The sequence below is a fragment of the Ranitomeya variabilis genome, unplaced genomic scaffold (genome assembly GCF_051348905.1).
Source record: "Ranitomeya variabilis isolate aRanVar5 unplaced genomic scaffold, aRanVar5.hap1 Scaffold_109, whole genome shotgun sequence".
NCBI lineage: Eukaryota > Metazoa > Chordata > Amphibia > Anura > Dendrobatidae > Ranitomeya > Ranitomeya variabilis.
Genome location: NW_027507938.1, coordinates 76,586 through 86,199, shown reverse-complemented (window position 1 = coordinate 86,199; position 9,614 = coordinate 76,586). Strand labels below are relative to the sequence as shown.

The window sequence follows — 9,614 nt, the reverse complement described above, 5'->3', positions numbered from 1 at the left end:
GTGTAGGGTGTAGCATGTAGCGTGTAGGGTGTAGGGTGTAGAGTGTAGAGTGTAGCGTGTAGGGTGAAGCATGTAGGGTGTAGGGTGTCGGGTATAGCGTGTAGGGTGTAGGGTGTAGAGTGTAGGGTGTAGCGTGTATGGTGTAGAGTGTAGCGTGTAGCGTGCAGAGTATAGCGTGTAGGGTGTAGCGTGTAGAGTGTAGCGTGTAGGGTGTAGAGTATAGCGTGTAGCGTGTAGGGTGTAGGGTGTAGAGTGTAGAGTGTAGCATGTAGCGTGTAGTGCGTAGCGTGTAGGGTGTAGCGTGTAGCATGTAGCGTGTAGCGTGTAGCATGTAGAGTGTAGGGTGTAGGGTGTAGCATGTAGAGTGTAGGGTGTAGGGTGTAGCGTGTAGAGTGTAGCGTGTAGGGTGTAGAGTATAGCGTGTAGCGTGTAGCGTGTAGGGTGTAGGGTGTAGGGTGTAGCATGTAGTGTGTAGTGCGTAGCGTGTAGGGTGTAGCGTGTAGCATGTAGCGTGTAGCGTGTAGCATGTAGAGTGTAGGGTGTAGGGTGTAGCATGTAGAGTGTAGGGTGTAGGGTGTAGCGTGTAGAGTGTAGGGTATAGAGTGTAGCGTCTAGGGTGTAGCGTGTAGCGTGTAGAGTGTAGGGTGTAGAGTGTAGCGTGTAGCGTGTAGAGTGTAGAGTGTAGCGTGTAGGGTGTAGAGTGTAGCGTGTAAGGTGTAGGGTGTAGCGTGTAGCGTGTAGAGTGTAGCGTGTAGGGTGTAGAGTGTAGCGTGTAGCGTGTAGGGTGTAGGGTGTAGAGTGTAGAGTGTAGCATGTAGCGTGTAGCGTGTAGAGTGTAGCGTGTAGCGTGTAGAGTGTAGGGTGTAGCGTGTAGCGTGTAGAGTGTAGGGTGTAGAGTGTAGCGTGTAGCGTGTAGAGTGTAGAGTGTAGCGTGTAGGGTGTAGAGTGTAGCGTGTAAGGTGTAGGGTGTAGCGTGTAGCGTGTAGAGTGTACGGTGTAGAGTGTAGGGTGTAGCGTGTAGGGTGTAGAGTGTAGCGTGTAGCGTGTAGCGTGTAGGGTTAAGCTACACACTACACACTAAACACAAAAAGAAAAGGATATGCAAACCAATGGGATCCACGTTAAATAGTCAATGTTATTGTACAAAAACAGTAATCCACAAACAGAACCAGGCAAAACATGCATTTAAAAACATTTAAAACACTAGTATGGCTGAATAGGCCATAAGTAATTTTACCCGAGGGAATGAAGGAAGCTAATACTTTACAGCATATGTGAGACAGGAGAAATAACCAGAGAGAAAAAATTGCTAGGTATGCGGGTACACCAATCTTAGTCAAATCTACATATAAGAAGCCTATTGTTTACTGCCAACTGTGACCCCCTGAGTACTATGACAGGAAACATATACTCCAGCCTAGTATCTGGAAGAAATACATCATGGATCCTATTTTGTTCAACACAGCATGCGTGCGCACAGTTGGTAAGCAAATGAAAGCAGACCCCTATAGAAAGGTAATCAGGGAAATAGATATGCTGCAGTACTACAAAATCCTAGTTATTTGGATAAATGTATGCATACAGACGCCTTGTGGAAATACAAAGAATCATGACCTTGGCAAGGTTGACTTTCCGTGACCTTCTCCCTTTTCTCCCCTTGAATAAACACGCCACACCAGTACTTATGGATAATAACGGCCACAGCAGCCAATTTATTATTATTAATCATAATAATAATATTAATATTAATTATAACACTTGGTGGGGCCCTCGAAGCTAACCCGATCCTGGTCTGGTTATTAAACCGTCGGCATTGCCTCTTCCCCAGCCTTACTTCCCGCCGCGTTTTCCTCCCGGCTCGGGAGCACCATGACTTGAGGGAAGAGGTTGCCTCCACACCGTTAAACCTGTACCCGACTTCCATCGTCGGGTACCCACCCATCGGTACCGCGCACCCGACCTCCAACATCGGGTGGCCCTCCGGGTCCCATGATAATGTGACCCCGACTTGCCTCGTCAGGTATCACCCAAGTCTCACCAGACCAGTAACCATCCACTGTAGGGGGGGCCCGCAATGCAAGACCCCCCCATACCGAACTTTTTTGCCTGCTTCGAGGACCCACCAGCGCTCAAATCACTTTTCGTTGATTCTAACAGAACCTCAGGCTCACGAAGAGCCATCCGCCACCAGTCAGGAGAGGAAAAACCCCCTGTGGGGGAAACCTCCAGGGAACCATGGCGTTGGATTGCCCTTCCCCTGGGCTTAGAGGTAACTGCCAAATTAAACACGTTTGCATAATTATCCTTCATATCATTATTCGAATAGTTGGTCCGGCTACTGCGACTCAGCTGTTCTTCTCCTCCTCTGGGATGGGTGGGTGGGGCTTCGTTGTCCTGCCGTCCTGGGAGTGAAAAGAGGGTTATGGCTAATCCCTGCGTCCTTTTATCCCCTTGACCCCCCTTCCCCCCCCCATGCCTAGGTCACTTCCCCTATGTCATTTCCCCCTTTGTCAATCCTTTTACTTCCTCCCCTCCTCCTTCTTTGTCATTCTCCCTGCCTTTTCCCAAAAACCCAATCACCTGGTCACTGGCAACCTGCTCGGTCATGCCCCCCTCCTTCCGACCCTCCGTGCCTCATCCGGGGGTTACTTGACCTTGGCAAGGTTGACTTTCCGTGACCTTCTCCCTTTTCTCCCCTTGAATAAACACGCCACACCAGTACTTATGGATAATAACGGCCACAGCAGCCAATTTATTATTATTAATCATAATAATAATATTAATATTAATTATAACACTTGGTGGGGCCCTCGAAGCTAACCCGATCCTGGTCTGGTTATTAAACCGTCGGCATTGCCTCTTCCCCAGCCTTACTTCCCGCCGCGTTTTCCTCCCGGCTCGGGAGCACCATGACTTGAGGGAAGAGGTTGCCTCCACACCGTTAAACCTGTACCCGACTTCCATCGTCGGGTACCCACCCATCGGTACCGCGCACCCGACCTCCAACATCGGGTGGCCCTCCGGGTCCCATGATAATGTGACCCCGACTTGCCTCGTCAGGTATCACCCAAGTCTCACCAGACCAGTAACCATCCACTGTAGGGGGGGCCCGCAATGCAAGACCCCCCCATACCGAACTTTTTTGCCTGCTTCGAGGACCCACCAGCGCCACACCGAGAGCACCTGACCCCCCTTTCAGTGCTCGAGACCCCACCAGACCGCCCTGCTGTGGCCCTCCGTATCCCCTCTCACAAGCCGTCAATCCACAAATCCATCCCTATAGTGTTCAAATGCACTCTATCCCCTAACCAGCAATCTCTTTCCGTAGAATCTAAGCCTGCGTGACATATTGCCAGCCCCTCTTCCCATTTCCTTCTAGGTACCATGTCAGACCACACTAGCCTCATACTTGGATACGCTAATTCCAGCTGACGTACATCCCTTCTAATGTTGGAACTCAGTCATTTTTTCAAGCTGGGTCCCAGGTCATTACCCCCTGCACGTACTACTAATATATATCTGTGGTCCCTTAAAGGTACACCGCCCGAGCTACTTGTATAGTACCCGGCCCCATGTTAAACCCTTGTTGCCCAGCCACCTAATCACTGCCCTTACTCTTGCAAAAACCAACTGTCTCCCACCCGTCCGTCTGTCAGCCCACTGTGCTCCTCAGAAAACGTATGAATGTCCTAAAATCCAAATCACGATCGGGCCTTGTCCTGTAACAAACCAAAAAGAAATTATTGCGGGGCACCATATCCAGGACAGATTGCTGCCTCATAACCTGATGTCGTACGTAAGACTCCGTTGGCACTCCCCTGGCCATTAAACATAGTTGGTCACGGGCTCAGTCCCCCACCACGGCCTCTGTTGCCGCCCCCAATCCAAAAGGATTTCCCGTGTATTTGCCAGGATCCGTGCCTGTCCCCACCAGGCATTTCCAGAATACTTTAATAAATTGCTACTTGGACAAGAAGGACCTCTCCTCGTGACATAGCAGCGGTTCATCCCGTTGAGGCTTGGCGGCCAAGACTATCATAAAACACTTCCAAGGACACCTGATAGAACCGCTGACCTTTTCCAATAGCACCCTTTTCCTTTTTTTTTTTTTTTTTTTCTGATATATAACTGTAATAATTTCTGCCTAGCCATGATGTCTTTAGCTAGATTGCCCCCACCTCTTCGCTCCGTCTGGTGCTTCTAGTTCCCCTATCCTCATTGCTCCGAAAAATGCTGATGTGAATGCCAGGCTAAACAGGCCCACCTCAAAACGTGACATGCACCCCGCTTCTAAATGTAATCCAGGTTCTCCAATAAACCAAACGGCACAGGCCGCCTGTTATCCTTCCTGGCTTTCTCCTTTCCGGACACCCTTAATGGCCTGTCTTACTAAACAATTCTTTTTTAAGTCCGATCTGTTCCCCAGTTGAAGCCCGAACACTAACCGTGAAATTAATTGATTTTTTCTAAGCTGTAGACCACTTACCAACCGTGGCCTGCCTAATTCCCATCAATAAAAAATCCCTGTCTGTTAAGTCCTCCCTCCCTTGTCCCAACCAGTATTACCCCAGCTGCCATGTGCAAAGATAAGCCGTTCACGCGCTACTTGCTAAGGATGAATTGATCAGTGGCTTGGCAGCCCTGATGCCCCCCTCCAGAGTCCGGGAGGGCAGGGTAGGCCCGTTTCTTCTGCTTCCGGGGCCCAATGTCTGAAACCGCCTTCATCCTAGCTGCTTCCCGTGGCTGGAGGGCACTGGGAATAGGCCTATTGTCCTTTGTGTTAATGCACATGATCCCTTTTTCCTTTTGCCACTCCTCCGGACTGAAGGTCCCCCGATTAGGTATACCGCTCTTCAGTTTATTGCACTGGATTACTACTTGTGCAGAAGACAGCCTTAAAGAAACAAGACTTGGTCAGTATAACAGTCCATAACATCAGACTATACGCATTAGACCCCTGCGTCCTGCGTTGACTAATTCCTCATCCACTATATTACCTACTTTACGGTAATTCATCTATATTACGGTCAACCATATAGGATAAAGGCACCGCTCATGACTTTTCCTGTCCTAGCAATTGAAGCAATTGCCTAATTTCCCAGGGTGTTAAATAAAACTTGTTGTTTGTCTGCTAGCCCTTAGTAATGGCCAGCAGTGTTATGTCCTTAAATTTTTGCACTTCCATTTGCTACTTCCCGTGGTGGGACTAGAACCGTGATCTCCCATGCTGCAAGCAGCAGTCTTAACCACTGGGCTACCGTGCTGCTTAGGTTTCTGCCTGCCCTCGGTAATGCTGGCATGTGTGTTTTTTTTTGGCCCTGCTTCTTGGTTGCAGCAGAGGCTATACCCATTAAACACGGACCCTTTTGGCTCTGCCTCTTGGCCATATATACTGGGCTTCTGGAGTATGGATATATAATGTACATCCCCGGGTAGCACTATACTTTCAGGGTCCAATTATACATATAGAGGAAGTGCCATATAAACTATTTAGATTGTGCGCACCAATGTGGACAGCAATGACAATGTGTCCCCACTGCAACGCGCCGCGGACATGCCAGCGTGACACAAAGACCATTTTTCATTATTATTATTATTATTATTATTATTATTAAGTCCACCCATATCCTGTGGGCCAGCCATAAGTCTGGGGTAAAAGTATACATATATAGAGCCGAACGTACCGGGGGACACCTGCATATATTATAGCTCAGGAGGTACAACAGATAGGGAGACTGCTATATTTATCTATATAATGTAGGAATATTTCCAGTATGTAAGTCCGCAAGGACAGGGTCCTATCCCTTCTGTATCAGTCTGCCATTGTAAATTTGTTTACTGTATCTATAATCCTGTATGTAACCCCTTCTCATGTACAGCACCCTGGAATTAATGGTGCTATATAAACCAATAATAATAATAATATATGCCGAGGTCCAGCCGTATACATACACATATATATATATATATATACATACATACATTCACACCCACACTGATGTGCAGCTATTCTCAGGGGTACAACATATAAAGGTGAAGCGAATATATTCCCAGCAGAACTGGCATGGATAGATAGCCTCCATATAGACCATACGTCAAGCATATAGCACAGGGCCGGCTTCCCCCTTCCCTTGGGAGTGTGTGTGCAATTCCCCTCAGGGCCTCACCCCTCCCCCAGCATACAGCCTGGTGTAATGGGGATCATAAAACTGGAAGTACCGGTTGGGACACAAGGTAATAGCGTCTCTTCAGTAAAGGTGCTAAGATGGTTGTAGTATATACATGGCTTTATGCCCTACACTATACTGAATTATCTGATATATTAGCAATGAATCATGCAAAATATCTGTAGATCCGCCCCACGTATATATACATATACATACCCGCATAAACCCACACTCATATATTTATATGTATATACGCCCACGTATATATACCCATACATCCCGTGTCCCACAATAGGCCTTGTACGCTCCAGAAATATCTGGATAATGTAATATCGATATATCCGCCATGAGTCCTACAGCAATATGTATATACCATCATGTATTAACCCAGTGTCTATGATATATAATAACACTAATGCATGCAGCTATTAATAGAGAGTGGTATTGATGTAACCCCTTTGCCCATAAAATTAATGGCGGCATATATATCATCTAATATCGAAATATATAATCCAGAACCCATATTTCGGATATTTTTCCTATTAGCACTTGTGATACGCCTGCTATCACCCTTACCAGTAAAAGTATGCATACAAGCGCCACCTTACCAGTAAAAGTATGCATACAAGCGCCATGCACTGTACTGTGGTATCAATATATACCCCTGGCCTCAATTGCAGCATATACATACATGCCATGCACTATATTGAAGCATCCCATATATTCGCCATGCACTCATTTTCCATATGTATATCTCATCGGCATACACCAACATGCTACCGTATCTATAAATAACCCCAGTCCCATGCATACCCTATGGCAGTATGTGTATATATATCCTGCTTTGAATAATCAGGTAGTAATCCAAGGCATAACAGCCATGCAGTACATAATATAACATCATTGTCTATATATATTACTATACATGTACCTGTGTCTGCAGCCCTGCCACGGGGACGCATGAGGCAGGTAACATATAGAGATCCCTGAGGACACAGATCTCCCAGGATATAATGATCCTATATATATATACCCTGTACATATATATATAACAAATCCCCAGTGTGATCATTTATGTTGTGTATACTCCTCTGGACCTCTCATGGTGAGAGTAGTATGGCCTGTGCCATCTTCTGGCTGCCAGAACACAGACACTGGGGAACCAGGCCACCATTACCACCGGAGTGCCAGGCGAGGCAAATAAAAGCACAAATCTGCCCCAAAATCCACCAGAGTTGGTACAGATTGGCAGTCATGGATTATCTTACAGTTACAAGCTATGCCGCTATTTGTGAACACACCCCAAGCAGGAAAACTCCATGTTGTTTCTGCCTGAAGACACTATATTGTATATTGTGTACTGTATATATGTACCCGCATCCCCCATACTTATATCCCCCATACTTATATCCCCCATATTATACTCCCTGAAGCAGCAGACATGCTTCTTTGTCTTCTTTGTTTGTTTGAAGGAAAGTGCATGTGAAATGATGAGGGGAGTAGTTGTTCTGAGGATTTCTGTAATGTCCTTCCACTTGAATCTCCGGGAGGTGTGGTATCTTGCTTGCTGTCCATTGTCTTTCCAGAAGTCTTCTTGCTTGCTTCAAAGGCTTCTGTTGGCTTCGTTGTCCTGCCGTCCTGGGAGTGAAAAGAGGGTTATGGCTAATCCCTGCGTCCTTTTATCCCCTTGACCCCCCTTCCCCCCCCCATGCCTAGGTCACTTCCCCTATGTCATTTCCCCCTTTGTCAATCCTTTTACTTCCTCCCCTCCTCCTTCTTTGTCATTCTCCCTGCCTTTTCCCAAAAACCCAATCACCTGGTCACTGGCAACCTGCTCGGTCATGCCCCCCTCCTTCCGACCCTCCGTGCCTCATCCGGGGGTTACTGGATCCATTGTCCTAAGGCTTGGAAAAATGCCAGGCCATGCAAGAAGTAAATAGGTGCAATTCCACAGCAGTTGTAAAGATAAGTTACCCAAGTCCTGTCCCTCGGGAAAAAAACAAAGGAAGCCCTTTACCCCACGCGTATCGACGCTACTCAAGCGTCTTCATCAGAGGAAAAAGTGACACCCTACACGCTACACTCTACACTCTACACGCTACACTCTACAACCTACACGCTACACCCTACACTCTACACGCTACATGCTACACTCTACACCCTACACAATACACGCTACTTGCTACACCCTACATGCTACACTGTACACGCTACACGCTACATGCTACACCCTACACGGTACACCCTACACCCTACACCCTACACGCTACAATCTACACGCTACACGCTACACACTATACGCTACACTCTACACCCTACACTCTACACCCTACAACCTACACGCTACACGCTACACGCTACACCCTACACGCTACACCCTACACTCTACACCCTACACCCTACACGCTACACGCTACACCCTACACGCTACACCCTACACTTTACACCCTACACGCTACACCCTACACGCTACACGTTACACTCTACACCCTACACCCTACACTCTACACCCTACACCCTACTCTCTACACTCTACACTACACCCTACACGCTACACTCTACACCCTACACCCTACACGCTACACGCTACACTCTACACGCTAAACGCTACAGCTTATACCCTACACTCTACACCGTACACCCTACATGCTACACTCTACACCCTACACGCTACACCCTACACCCTACACCCTACATGCTACACCCTACACTCTACACCCTACACCCTACACGCTACACTCTACACGCTACACGCTACACGCTACACTCTACACCCTACACGCTACACTCTACACCCTACACACTACACTCTACACGCTACACGGTACACGCTACACGCTACGCCCTACAGCCTACACGCTACATGTTACACTCTACACCCTACACGCTACACTCTACACCCTACACGCTACACCCTACACCCTACACGCTACACACTACACGCTACACTCTACACCCTACACGCTGCACTCTATACGCTACACGGTACACGCTACACGCTACACCCTACACCCTACATGCTACACGCTACACCCTACACTGTACACCCTACACCCTACACGCTACACTCTACACGCTACCTGCTACACCCTACACTCTACACCCTACACGCTATACGCTACACTCTACATCCTGCACGCTACACGCTACACCCTACACGCTACACGCTACACTCTACACCCTACACGCTACACTCTACATGCTACACGCTACACGCTACATGCTACACGCTACACCCTACACGCTACACTCTACACCCTACACCCTACACCCTGCACTCTACACCCTACACCCTACACGCTACTCGCTACACTCTACACCCTACCCGCTACACTCTACACGCTACACGCTACACTCTACACTCTACACGCTACACGCTACACTCTACACCCTACACGCAACACGCTACACTCTACACCTTACACGCTACACTCTGCACGCTACACG

At 47.9% G+C, this 9,614-nt stretch overlaps 1 long non-coding RNA gene across 1 annotated transcript; it reads right to left on the bottom strand.

Moving 5' to 3' along the window:
* Nucleotides 1-1,682: 1,682 nt before the first annotated feature.
* Nucleotides 1,683-8,046, bottom strand: LOC143789171 (uncharacterized). Its single transcript, XR_013218967.1, has 2 exons — nt 6,771-8,046; nt 1,683-6,738 (listed from the first exon to the last, which is right to left on the bottom strand). It is a non-coding gene; the product is annotated as an uncharacterized LOC143789171 (long non-coding RNA).
* Between the last annotated feature and the right edge of the window lie 1,568 nt (nt 8,047-9,614).